This window comes from Marmota marmota, unplaced genomic scaffold, assembly GCF_001458135.2.
Source record: "Marmota marmota marmota unplaced genomic scaffold, marMar, whole genome shotgun sequence".
Classification (NCBI taxonomy): Eukaryota; Metazoa; Chordata; class Mammalia; order Rodentia; family Sciuridae; genus Marmota; species Marmota marmota.
Genome location: NW_025999945.1, coordinates 5,822,572 through 5,836,450, shown reverse-complemented (window position 1 = coordinate 5,836,450; position 13,879 = coordinate 5,822,572).

Below are 13,879 nucleotides of genomic sequence, written 5' to 3'. Positions count from 1 at the left end.
GGGCATGCCAGGGCAGGGCACTGCCCCTCTTACACTGAGACACCCCACAGTGGCCCCACCCATGTCCTAGGAACCCTGTGCAGAAGAAGGACAGGGAACAGTTCTGAAGCTGGGGAGGAGAAGTCAGTTGGGGCAGGGGCCTGGGTGCTCTAGGGGAGGACAGCACTCAGAGACAACCGTCCTACCAGCTCAGACCCTGGTATGCACCTGGTGAAAATGCCCAGGATTCCCCGTCTGCTAATCAAGGTTCCCAATGTGGCCTAGACAGGATTTTGGAGGTTCTAGGGATGTGGGGACTCAGTTATCGCCTGAGGTCAAGCACACAACAGTGGTGGTGGGCTGTGCTTGTAGCTCAGTGGTACAGCACTAGCCTAGCATGTGTGAGGCACTGAGTTTGATTCTCAGCACCACATAGAAACAGATAACAACAAAGGTCCATCAACAGGTAAAAAAATATTAAAAACAAAAAAAAGTAGTGGGCACCACCCCCCCTTCCCATTCTTAAGGACCTTGGCTCTCCAAACAGAGGAGGTCATAGCCTTGAGCCAGGTAGTCACCCTGACTTTCCAGTCAGTTGATTATCATTCACTTGTGCTCCTGAGTGGCCCAGTACTGGCGCAGCCAGCATGTGGAGGAATCCTGACCTCAATTCATTTTGGAGTACAGTCTGTAGGGGAGGATCTGAGAGATCAGCAAGAAGATCTTCTAGGTCTAAGGAGGTTTTCTGGCCCTAGCTAGAATTCCACAGAAAGCAGCTTTACTGGCCCTTTACACACGTCACACATGGAACAGGGCCAGACTTCCTCCTTGGTTACTCAGAATAGAGATGCCTCAAGCCACATGCTACATGTTGCCTCCCTTAATCACTAGCCCAACGTAAGCATCAGTTTCCTCATCTATAAAATGGGAACAACTATGCCTTCCTGGCTGTGGCACTGATAAACAGTGGGACAAAGTATGCAAGCTCTCCGTAAATACCTGTTTCCTCCATGTCATCACCACTGTGCTAAGGAAATACCCCTGGGCATTGAGTCCTGGCCAACCAGTGGAGTGGGCTAAGGAGTGGTTGGGGAATAAGTCTCCTTGGAGACAGAGGGCTGAAGGATGTGACTCCCACTGGCCAGGAGTTGAGATGAGAAGATCTTCCACCTTCCTGCTCCTTGGTCCAGGCCTAGAACAGGAGTCAGAAACTGCCCTCCCCATACTGACTCCCTTATCCCTCAGAGCCCTGGGTATGGTGGAGCCTAATTAGTGTTTACCAGTCCATGAGCCTTCACAGCCTGGGTCATAAAGAGCTGAGGCCCTCTCCCAGTCCTGAGAGAGGTTGGGAGGGCTCAGAGCCAAGGCCAGCCTCCCTGGGGTGGGTAGAGTATGCTGGGGGCAGCAGGACCTCAGGATCCTGCCTGAGGCCACAGCCCACACCTATCACTGCCACCTCCCTTGGGCAGAGATGGATCAAGGCTAAAACAATTTGGAGGAGGCCTCATTAACAAAAGGATTACAATAATTCTCCACTTGCAAGTTATCCAAGTAGACACCTATGACCCGGGGGACCTCGGAAGAACCATAAAGGTGTGGACTGTGGAGCTTAAGCAGTTCCAGATGACCCTGTGCTGCCCTTGTTACAGCTCCAGAGGCCACCCAGGGCAAGGGTGGTGGAGGTCGGGGAGCCAGGGAAGCTGATGGGACAGGGGCAGAGGGACACATGAGGATGCTCCCTGGACCCATCAAACCCCTTTTCTGTTTCCTTGGAGGTTGTGTGTGACTCTCCCCTCCATAGTGGCCCTCTCTGCCCCTCCCCTGAGAAGTGATACCCACCTGCTTCCAGACCCCACCCCACAAGCCCCAGCTAGTGTGCTTGTCAGAGATCCCCTCTCAGGAGCTCACCAGCCCTGACAGACCCTCCTCAGAGCTCAGCCCCTCTGCAGGGCTCTGTCCACAGGAGCCTGCCTGGAGCCTTGCCCACTGCAGCCTCTTTGAACAGCTGCCTTTCCCCTCCCTCTCAGATACTGCTGGCCCATCTCCCCCTGCGCAGGAGACCCTATCCCTCTTTAATACACTGCCTCAAGGTGACCACCTCATTGAGGACGCTCTAGGGCCCTTTGCCTAGAGACAGGTTCCAAATGCCTGATACAAGAAGGCAAGGGACCAAACTTCCAGGACTGGACGTGGACACCAGTCTCTTCTGCTCTGGCCTGGGTCTAGTCCTGCTTGGTTTCCCAGCTCCAGCTATAACCAATACCTGTCCTCCCAGCCCAGCCCACAAGCCCCAGCTGACCCTCTACATTGCACCCCAGAGGCTGCATAACCTCACCAGCGACCCTCCTAACCAGGAATGGATTCTGGTCTGAGGAGCTGAGCTCAAACAACTCCTGCAAGAGAACAATTTCAAGTGTCTGGATCAAGTTGAAGATGACTCAGGCGGAGCCCACCCTCCACTACCTCATCTTGGAAGAGGGCCCCAACAGAAAGGCCTTGAGCACAGGCACCCATGCTAGCATATCCTGAGTCAGAAGGACAAGTCCACCTCCCCTTGGACAGGAAGAATCTGGTGTTGACAGGAGTAGACTAATTCTTCAAGGGAAAATCGCACAATAATTGAACAGCAGGCTGAATCATCAAATCAAAGACAACCAATTTTCTAATAGCAATTTGCAACTTAGCTATTACCAATTCCTTTTTTAATGTTTATTTTAAGTATTTAAATATGTAAGGATGTCCCAAATGTCTGAAGCATGGCTTTTAGTTGTTTGTTTGTTTTTTAAAAACAGAGATTGAACCCTGGGATGCTTAACAACTGAGGCATAACCCCAGCCCCTTCCATTTTTTATTTTAGGACAGGGGCTTGTTAAATTGCTGAGGCTGGCTTTGAACTTGCAATCCTTCTGCCTTGGCCACCCCAGTCCCTGGGATTACGGGTGTACAACCCAGTACCTGGCTAAGCAAGATATTTCATTATGTGGTTTGGGCTAAGCTGTCACAAACATCAAAAGTTTTGTGATGGTCCATTCTGCCTAGGCCTCCTCCTACTTGTGCTTCATGAATTTGAGCTCATAGTATATGCTGTGCCCACAGATTCTGCACACACTGACCCCTCCCTGCCACAGGGGAACCTGTCTCATCCAGATGCTGGACACTTTTTAGTCAGCAAGGGAAGAGGTGCCCAGCATAAGGACCTTCACACATCCATGAGAATCAATCAGGCTCCTAGGTCCATTGAAAGGGCACTTGAGTAAAGGGACTGTTCATGGAGATGGTAACAGGCTTAGGGACCAATGAGCAATAGTGAAGCACCCAGTGAGCAGCAGTAGGGGCAGTTTTATCTCCTGGGTCTACAGCGGCAGGAGAGGCCTTCACAGCCTCCAAAAGGAGCCATGGCTATAAAAGAAAATGTCAGCAGACAGGAACCACCACCATTATTAGAGGAACAAAGCTGACCCCAAACCGTGCCCAGCAAGGAGGTACCTGGGAGAATCACTATTTCTCCCCCTGTCCACTTTCCTAGAATGTTCCCTCTGGGCTCAACCCAGTCACAGTCAGAGGGAGGGGGCCAGGCAGGGAGGAGCAGTGTGTGTGGACAGTGTGTGTGGACAGAGCAAAGGGAGAAAGCCTGCCAGACTTCCAGGTCTGGGGCAACATGGCAGTGGTTAAATTCTAAAGGGTCCCATGTCTCCTTCCAACAATAGGGAGCAACCAGAAGAAGCAAAGGAAGGCCACCAGCAGCTCAGGTGCAGGAAGCCAGGGAAGTGAGGAGGAACAGGGAGTGGGGAGGGACCAGAGGGAGGGTCTCCACTGTTGCCAGCCACATAGTCCCAGGAGGAGAGGACTCTCAGAAAGCTCCCCAGAACAGAACTGAGGTCTGAGGAGGTGAAGAATGATGGAGAACCGTGCCCAAGGAAGTCCAGAGGGGGGCTGTCAGAGAGAAAGGGAGTCCTGGGAGACAAGGGCTTAGTCTTAGAGGTTGCCACAGGGGACAGAAGGATGGTGGTAGAATGTTCCTGAAACTCATTTGGTTTCCAAGAGGCACAGAGGTCTTGAGTCCAACACCCTTGTGAAGGTATGGCACTCCCCTGCTCTATCACCTTCAAACCACTCCCCAAGTGGTGTCTGGGAAAATGAACTTCATTTTGTTGTGGTGGTTTGGTTGTCTGTCGTACTGAGGATTGAACTTAGGGACACTTTACCACTGAACCAATCTCCAGCCCTTTTTGTTTTTTATTTGGGACAGGGACTTGCTAAGTTGCTGCAGCTGTCCTCAATTTGTGATCCTCCTGCCTAAGCCTCATGAGCCTCTGGGATTACAGGCATGCACCACCTTTCATGATGACTTGACTTGTTTGTAATTGGGCTACTTTGTTGTTGAATTGTAGGAGCTCTTTATATACTATGAGTATTAACTTCTTATCAAATATACAATTTGCAAATATTTTCTCCACTTAAGTTTTCACTTTGTTGATTGTGTTACTTGATGCACAGAAGTTTTTACATTTGGTGCAGTCTAGTTTAACTATTTCATTTTGTTGCCTGTGTTCTTGGTATCAGATCCAAGAAGTGATTGTCAAATCAAGCATCATGAAGCTTTTCCCTGTTTTCTTGTAACAGTTTTATAGTTGTTGTTATTTATGTTGTTATGCTCGAAATCGGGACCCCCCAAAAGACCACCAGAGACCAAGATCAATGTAAGCAGCAAAGAGGTGTTTATTGCGAGCTAGCTGGGTCCTCCACGTGCACACAGCAACTGGTGATGCTGAGAGACCCTGAGCCCAGGGTTTGCAGCAGTTTTATACACTCTTTGGGGAAGGCAAGAACCCCCACATACATCATAGCATCTCTTCGCAAATCATCACACACTGAGGGAAAATCATAAAACAACTCTAAAGCATGATTAGCACAGTCACTGGCGGGAACAAATTGGGTAAGGGTGATTGACTAGTAAAAGAGAGGGGTTCCTTTGAACTGATTGGTTTAAGCCACGAGGGGAGTACATGCTGAACTACATGGTTTCCCAATATGTTATCAACCACCATAAACTACTGGGAGAGTCATCTGGAATCCCAGGTATTTTCCTGGTCTCACGCTGATCAGTAGCTGTTAGGGGGTTGCTATGGGTCCTCACCTAGCCTGACTGAGTCAGGGACACCTAGTGCAGCAGATCTCTCCAGTTATTTGTAGATAAACAAGGGTATGTGCCTATGAGTGCTCTGTGGGTCTTGTCATGCCCCCTTCCTTGGATAGGCTTTGCTCTGAGGTAGAGGCTGGTTTTTCAATGTTTTTGCTTGTGGTTGGTTTTGTTTTTGTTTTTGTTTATTGTTTTTTTCTGTGTGTGTGTTTCAGTGCTAGGGATGGATCCCAGGGCCTCACAGATGCTTAACAAACACTCTACCACTGAACTACATCCCTAACCCTTTTTAAATTTTTAATTTGGTGATAGGGTTTCACTAAGTTGTTCAGTCTGCCCTCAAACTTGCAGTCTTTCTGCCTCAGTCTTTGAGTAGTGGAGATTACAAGCATGCATCTCCACGTTTGGCTTTTTCATTTGTTCATTTGACTTGGGGTCTCCTTATTATTGCCCATGCTGGTCTCAAACTTCTGGACTCAATCCATCCTCCTGCCTGAGTCTCCCTGAAAAAAAAAAAAAGCCTCTATCTCAGAGCAAAGCCTGTCCAAGAAAGGGACATGACCTTTGTCCTTGGAAAAACCCACAGAGCACTCCTAAGCACATTCCCACCCTGCTAAGTTGTTTATCTACAAATAACAGGAGAGATCTGCTGCCCCAGGTGTCCCTGACTCAGTCAGGCTAGGTGGGGATCCATAGCAGCCCCCTAGCAGCCACCAATCAGCATGAGACAGGGAAATACCTGGGATGCCAGATAACCCTCCCAGTAGTTTATGGTAGTTGATAACCTGTTGGGAAACCATGTAGTTCAGCACGTACACCCCTCTTGGCTTAAACCAATCAGTTCAAACGAATACCCCTTTTGTACTGACCAATCACCCCTACCTAACTCATTCCCGCCAGTGAATGTGCTAATCATGTTTTAGAGTTGTTATGTAAGGGTAAAAGAAATTGAAGTTAAAGCGTAAAAGTTAAAGGGTAAAAGACCGGGTGTTGTAAAGTTTCTAAGCTGCAAGGTCTGAGTTAAAATGTAAAGGATTAGGTATTGTTAGGTTTCTATGCTACCTGCAAAACCTGAAATTTCTGTAGCTGTTAAGACAATGCTTGGAACTGCCCAGTAAATATTTCCCCTGACTATTTGGTTGTTTAATAAGGGCTCTGTGTGGTCGCACGTAGGCATTGCAGGGCCTGGACCAATCAGTTTAAATGTAACCCCCTCCTTAGGAATGACCTATCACTCCAGCCTGACCTGTTCCCACCAATGAATGAACTAATCATGTTTAGGAGTTGTTGTTCAATTTTCCCGCGCCTCATGATGAGTTGTTCTGATGTATACAAAGCCCTCTGCCCTCCCCAAAAAGTGTACTTAAGCAATGCTCAGCCCCTGCTTGGGGCTCTGGGCTGCTTTCCCTTCTTGAGTGGGCACGGAGCCCCAGCATGCTGGTTCAATAAATCCCCTTCTGCCAATTGCACGAGTGGTCACTTGGTGGTCTCTTTCTCCGACGGTTCGCGGGACCCTTACAACATCATGTGACACTCAGGGGTGACACATGTGACAGAGGAGAAAGAACTGGAAGAAGTGAAGGATTCTAGGCAAGAATGATCCTGCTTAGAAGGCACTTTCAGATGTAACCATTGTTGCATGTGTGTAATTTATTTAACACTACTATGTACATAGTGGACAAACTTAAGTCCTTATTTCAAACATCTAGTCTTTCTAGATGTGGAGAAGTGCACAAAGTATATTAAAAGTAGAGGTAGTAAATAAGACATGTCCTAGATATCTTTTGGTTAAAATTCATGAGGAAATATCTGTCTTGTGGAAATGGAATGATCCAAACACTTCTCTGAGCAGGACATATTATATCAGTGCTGGTTCAGGGAGGAAGAAGGAAAAGAAAATATAAAGGGCTTTATACCAGTGTATTTTCTGTGAAGCACAATTGACCATTGTCCCTTCTATTTGTGAGTTTTGTTTTACTATTCTTTGTAAAGAGTGTATATAAAGGACAAATGAGTCCTAATTTACGTCTAGTCTATCTAGATGTTAAAGAGGTCACCAGTGTAGGACAAGAGTAGAGTTAATAAACTGACACACCGAGTACATGTTGTGTTAAATTCATAGGAAAGACTGTTCTTAAAACCACTTAGGAAGTGAAATTGTTAAAGTCATCTGTCTGCATTACAGATGCAAATATTGACCTGTGGGTTGATAAGACTAGAAGGGAAAGGGTTCTAGGCCAGAATGTTACTGTTGGAAGAAACTTTCAAATTCCAGCCTTTAAAAAAAGGGCGCGCTTTTCTTCAAAGTATAGCCTTTGTTAAGTAAGTGCTGCCATTTCTTCAGTGCTGCTACAGGTATAGTTGGAAACTTCAGTCCTTGTCGAAAACATCTAGTGTTTCTAGATGTTTAAAAGTGCACAAGACATGGTAAAAGTAGAGAGCTAAAGGAATACCCTTTAAGTATGTGTTGTTACTGCATAGGAATGGTTGCCATGTGGGGGAATGGAGTTGTTGAACTTGATGTCTTGGAAGGTAGGTTGAAAGTTCACTGGATGGGGGAGGGGAAAGAAGAAAGTATGCATAGAGAAGCATTCTGTGCCCCTTAGATTAGTTCAGATTGTCTAGTCATTGTTACATGTGCATTTTAGTTACTCTTGCTGGGTATTAAAGGGTAAGTCCTAATGCCCAAAGGTTGTTAGAAGTAGCAAAATGATCCCTGTATCAATATCCTTTTGTTAATCTTGAGGAAGAACTGCCTTCTGTGAATGACCCTTGTTAATCCACCTTTTGGAGCTAGGGCTAGTCTGAATTTAGTCCCTGGAATGGGGAAGCAGGAAAAGAGGAAGTGTGAGGGGAAGTGCTCTTGTCTACTGTCTCCATATCTGGATACAGGTTTACATTATAACCATAGATCAGCCATCTGTGCATTTTTGGGAAATTGTTTTCATTGTGCACAACATTCTGACTGCATTTAAAACATCTAAGCTTTCTACATGTCCTGAGGTGAAGTGAATCATAAAAAGGAGTGCTAGTGGGCTGGGACTATAGCTCAGTGGCAGAGCACTTGCCTAGCATGCGTGAGGCACTGGGTTTGATCCTCAGCACCACATGAAAGTAAAAAAATAAAATAAAGGCATTCTATCCATCTACAACTAAAAAAAAAAAAAAGAATAAAAAAAGGAATCCTAATGAATTAGCCAATTTGAAAATATCTTTTTGTTATAATTGATAGAAAAGGGCTGGGGATGTGGCTCAAGCGGTAGCGCGCTCGCCTGGCATGCGTGCGGCCCGGGTTCGATCCTCAGCACAACATACAAAGATGTGTCCGCCGAAAACTAAAAAATTTTTATTAAAAAAAATTCTCTCTCTCTCTCTATTTCTCTCTCTCTCTCTCTCTCTAAAAAATAAAAAAAATATTAATTGATAGAAAAGATTCATCTTGGACCTGGAATTGCTTTAAATAAACTGCAATGCCTCAGAGGGGCATTGTGTATCAGGACTTGTTCCTTAGGCTGGCAGCAGAGGAGCACAGGGAAACACACAGGGAAAGATGGGAGCAAGTGATCAAAGATTTACATTTTGATGTGAGCCACTGGTGTGTGTGCATCTGCTGGCTGTACTATAGGATTACTTTAATGCACTGGGAACATGCATTCTTGCTAACAGTTTAGTAGCAGAAATCTTGTAATGAAACAAGCTTGCTGTATTCTGTTGTGCTCTTATTTTAAATTGAGCATTGAGGGAATGCGTTATTTCAGTTGTAACTCTGCCAATATGTCTACCTAGAGACCTGTGGACATTTCTGTCTTCAGTGAAATTTTTGTCCCCAAGAAAGGATAACAGATTGAGTTGGTGTAGTGTATTTTTGGTTATCAAAAAATACCTATGTAGCTTTAGGATTTTGAATTGGTGAAGATTCATGATGTGTGGAAAAGCTTGATACACACTACCATCTCAATCACCCAAAATAGGATACTGTGTATATACACATACAACCTAGCAGACAAATCCAACTAAGCTGCTTGAGACTAGATGACTTTGTTCTTGGCTTGTGTTTTTATTTTTCCTGTAATTACAATTAACTTTTTAAAAATAAAACTATTTAAAAAACAACAACAACAAAACAGGGAAAATGGTGGGGGCTGTGGCTCCATAGTAGGGTGCCACTCAGTTCAATCCCCTGGCCGCACCCCCCTAAAAAAAAAGCAGATTGAAGTGCAGGTTCCAAGTGGAACACACACACACACACACAATATCTTACTCTCTATCTCTTCCCAGGGGAAGAGGAAGAGCTGTTTCTTTGCTTGTCTTATTTATTTATTTACTTACTTATGGTCACCAAAAACCTTGCTAGAAGCCTCCTGGGTCCCTCTGAGTGAAAATTTCCCCTCCCAGGTCACAGCTAGGCCCTGCACCCATGCTGAAGGCACTCGCTCAGAAGAACAGGGGATCAGCTAGTGTGAGGCCCACGGGAATTTATCCTTGAGTCACACAGGGCAAGCATGTGCACCAGAAAGTCTCTAGGGCTCTCTTGGACCCCCCCACACCCCAGCCTTCTGGTGTGTCTCCATGCCCTCTCTTCTGATCAGGTGTCACCTTTCACAGGTGTGGTTCCCATGGGGATGCTGGTGCTGCCTTCAGACTGCCCCAGGTGTCTCTTCATGGACCTTTCTTTGAGCTGGAGGGGACCAGTCTTGGCTCATTTTGAGACTTGCAAAGGACTCCTTTTGGGGACAGTCAGCCACAAGGACCTGAGCATGCAATTGGGCACCACCCTGGGGTGAGGATGGCAGAGGTCAAAGCCTGGAGAAAGGTGGCCACCCACAGCTAGATAAAGGAGGGAGTCAGGAAGGAAACACTGCCACCTGCTGACAGGAAGGGAAAGGCTCCTGGGAGGAGGTAAGTTGGGTGGCCTCTAGTTTCTGGTCAAAGGAAGAAGACTGTTTTCCTCCAAATCTTCCCATAACTGGAAAGTGTGGCATAGTCACTTGCTTTGTTTTTTAAATTAAAACAAAAGTCCTAGTGTGCATGCAGCAAGAAAGGGTAGACGATGGGTGGATGGAATTACTGTGCAAAGTTGTGGAAGTGGGATCCTCCTGCCTCAGCCTCATGAGTCTCTGGGATTACAGGCATACACCACAATGTCTAGTGACTTGACTTGTTTGTAATTGGGTTACTTTATTGTGGAATTGTAGGAGTTCTTTATATATTATGAATGTTCATCTCTTAGCAAATATAAACAACTTGAAAATATTTTCTCAGTTTATGTTTTCATTTTGTTGATTGTGTTTTTTGATGCAAAGAAGTTTTTATATTTGATGCAGTGCAGTTAACCTATATTCAATTTGTTGCCTGTGCTTTTGGTGTCAGATGATTGTCAAATCAAGCATCATAAAGTTTTCCTTGTTTTCTTCTAAGAGTGTTATAGTCGTAGGGGTTTTTTGTTTTGTTTATTTCTTTGTTTGTGGGTTTTTTCCTGTGTGTTTGTGTGAGACAGGGGTTTTTTTAGTGCTCCCTAGGACTGAACCCAGGGCTTTGTCCATGCAAGGCAAGCATTCTAATAACTGAGCTATGTCCCCAGCATTTATCTATCTATCTATCTGTCTACCTACCTACCTACCTATCTATCTATCTATTTATTGAGTATTCACAGGATCAGAAGTGAGCCTTGGAGAAATATACATCCACCACAATAAAACAGCATTAACAAAGCTTCATGGACAGATGAAGTAAGCACTTTAGAGCTCCACTGAGCTGAATCTGAACTTGTGAGTGTGCTATATCTAGGATGTTGAATGTCCCCAGAGACCTATGGGATGAAGGCTTGGTCCCCAGCCTATGACAATCTTGGGACATGGTGGGACATTAGGCAATGGGGCCTAGTGGAAGGAAGGTAGGTCACTGGGGAGCACTGGCCCCCAGCCCTTTGCTCTTTGCCTCCAGGCTGCATTGCAGTGCAGTTCCCCCCACTGCCTGCACTCACCATGAGGTCCTTCCTTACCACAGGCCCAAAGGCACTAGGGCAAGTTACTATGTACTGAAATAATGAGTCAGAGCAACATTTCCCTTCTTATATAAGTTCGTTATCTCAGGTGTTTGAGTATGGTGAGAGCAAACTAGCTCAGAGTCCCACCTTGCTGCATTGACATGAGAACCATAAATACTGAGTTAATTTCATTCTAAAAATTTTCCTATTTTTATTTATTTATTAATTATTTATTTTTATTTATTCTAAAAACAGACCATGATATCAAGCATGGTAAGAAAACAGGAAGATGAAGGCCTCTGGAAGCAACTATACTAAAACTTTACCCACAGGCTGCTACAGACAGTGTTTATGAGACTTTCACCATTTCACATCAGGTGTTTACAAGAAAGATGGTCAAAGAGTTCAATCTAATTTCCAAAGTAGGAGAAAGGAGAGGTGACCATATCAAGTGACCACCTCCTACTCTCATAATGCCCAATAGGTTTTTTATATTTTATATTTTATTTTTGTTGTACTGGGGATCAAACCCCGGGCCTCACACATGCCTGACAAGTGCTCTAGCACTGAGCCTCATCCCCACCTCCCCACACCACTTTCAATTTGTCTGGAGAGCTAATTGCAAAGGTATAAGATTTCCTCAGGTTTTTCAAGGAGATGGAAGGCTATACTTAAGCAGACTTTTCAAGAAATCACCAATGTTAGGGTCCTGGGCACCAGTCTTGTCTGGACATTGGTTGCTGCTGACCTCTGCATACAGAGTAGTTTTATCATTGCTTTCCTGGAGAAGAAAATTTTTAGCGGTCCTTATTCCACCGTTTTTGCTGACATCTCACTTGCTTTTTATATTGCTTTTTATAACATGCATAGTTTGATGGAAGTTGATTTCATGCACTCTCTTTGCACAGCACAGTTAGCAAAAAGAAAATGAGAGATGGAAGTAAAAAAAAAATGTTCTTTGTATGGTATCAGTTTTTTACCTTTATAATTATTTTTGCAGTATGAAAATGAAATTATTCTACATATAAATTTTACAACTTGTTGATACTTTGATACAGCCTCATGATATATGTACATTTCCTCTCATCTGTAATAACCACAAAGTGTTCCATTTCAAACATATGCAATATTTGCTGGCCATCTGGACCTGGGTCCTGTTTTTTAAGCTACAGAATTTACAATACAGTAGAATTAATAGGGAAAAAGTCCACGTTATATGTGACACACCTAATAAACAGCATCACTGGCCATCCATGTGATATCTGACTAGCATTTTAGGGGCTAACAACCTCTCAGTATTACAGACATGCTACAACAAATCTGTATGTGCCCTTTTGGACCCTGTGTGTGTTATGCTCGAATTCGGGACCCCCAAAGACCTCCAGAGACCCAAGATCCATGTAAGCAGCAAAGAGGTGTTTATTGCGAGCTAGCTCGGTCCTCCGCACGCACACACAGCAACTGGTGACGCTGAGAGGCTGGAGCCCAGGGTTTGCAGCATTTTTATGCATTCTATGGAGAGGGCAGGGACTTCACATACATCATAGCAAATCATCACACACCGCGGGAAAATCAAATAACAAGTCTAAAACATGATTAGCACATTCACTGGCGGGAACAAGTTGGATAGGGGTGATTGGTCAGTACAAAAGGGGTATTTGTTTGAACTGATTGGTTTAAGCCAAGAGTGGTGTACATGCCGAGCTACATGGTTTCCCAGCAGGTTATCAACTACCATAAACTACAGGGAGGGTCATCTGGCATCCCAGGTATTTCCCTGTCTCATGCTGATTGGTGGCTGCTAGGGGGTTGCTATGGATCTCCACCTAGCCTGACTGAGTCAGGGACACCTGGGGCAGCAGATCTCTCCTGTTATTTGTAGATAAACAACTTAGCAGGGTGGGAATGTGCCTAGGAGTGCTCTGTGGGTTTTTCCAAGGACAAAGGTCATGTCCCTTCCTTGGACAGGCTTTGCTCTGAGGTAGAGGCTGGTTTTTCATGTGTGCCTGTGAAAACCTGAAAAGAAAGTCCTAAAAACCAACTGCCATTCAAAGCAGGTGTTCCAGTTTACTCGGCCACCCACAATAATTTTAGCCCTCTCAGCTTAGGTTTTAGAAAGGGGAAGTTCAAAGTCATCAAGAACCAAACTGAGATGCAATGCCCAACTCCAGCTGGACAGTGGCAGGTGTTCCAAAGATGAAACTTTGGATATTCCAGGGCCATTATAAATTTGTGACGCCAACTCTAGAAAAGATTTGAAATATTGTAACTACTTAATTCTTCTTTAATCATAGTACATTTCTTCTAATTCCTAAGAAAAAGGCTCCCAGCTCTATTGTTACACTTCATTTCCTCTTTGTATTCCAAAACTTTTAAGCTCAATGCTACTTACACATGTGTAACCTGTGCAGTACTGACTTGCTATTGATAAATGGACCTGACACAAGGCCCCAGTGGAGATGTAAGAGCAGCTGTGAGGGCCAATCAGCAGTGGACTCAAGGTCTCCTTGACCCTTCTTCTGTTCTATACAGCAGAAATGCTTGTCGGAGCCTCTTGCAGAACGTGAAGCAGCTTAGTGGGAGCCTGCCTTTCCAAACTTCTCATCAGATTGGTCTGTTACCTTCCTGATTCCTGCAAGAACGTTTCAGGGAAGACCCAAAGAACATGCAAGACGAATTCAGATACACCCTCTAAGTGTCTTTCAAGCATCGAGGTATCTGAAAACCGTACTTTCTGGGGAAAGAGTTTTTTCATGGAGCACAGGATGGAAAGG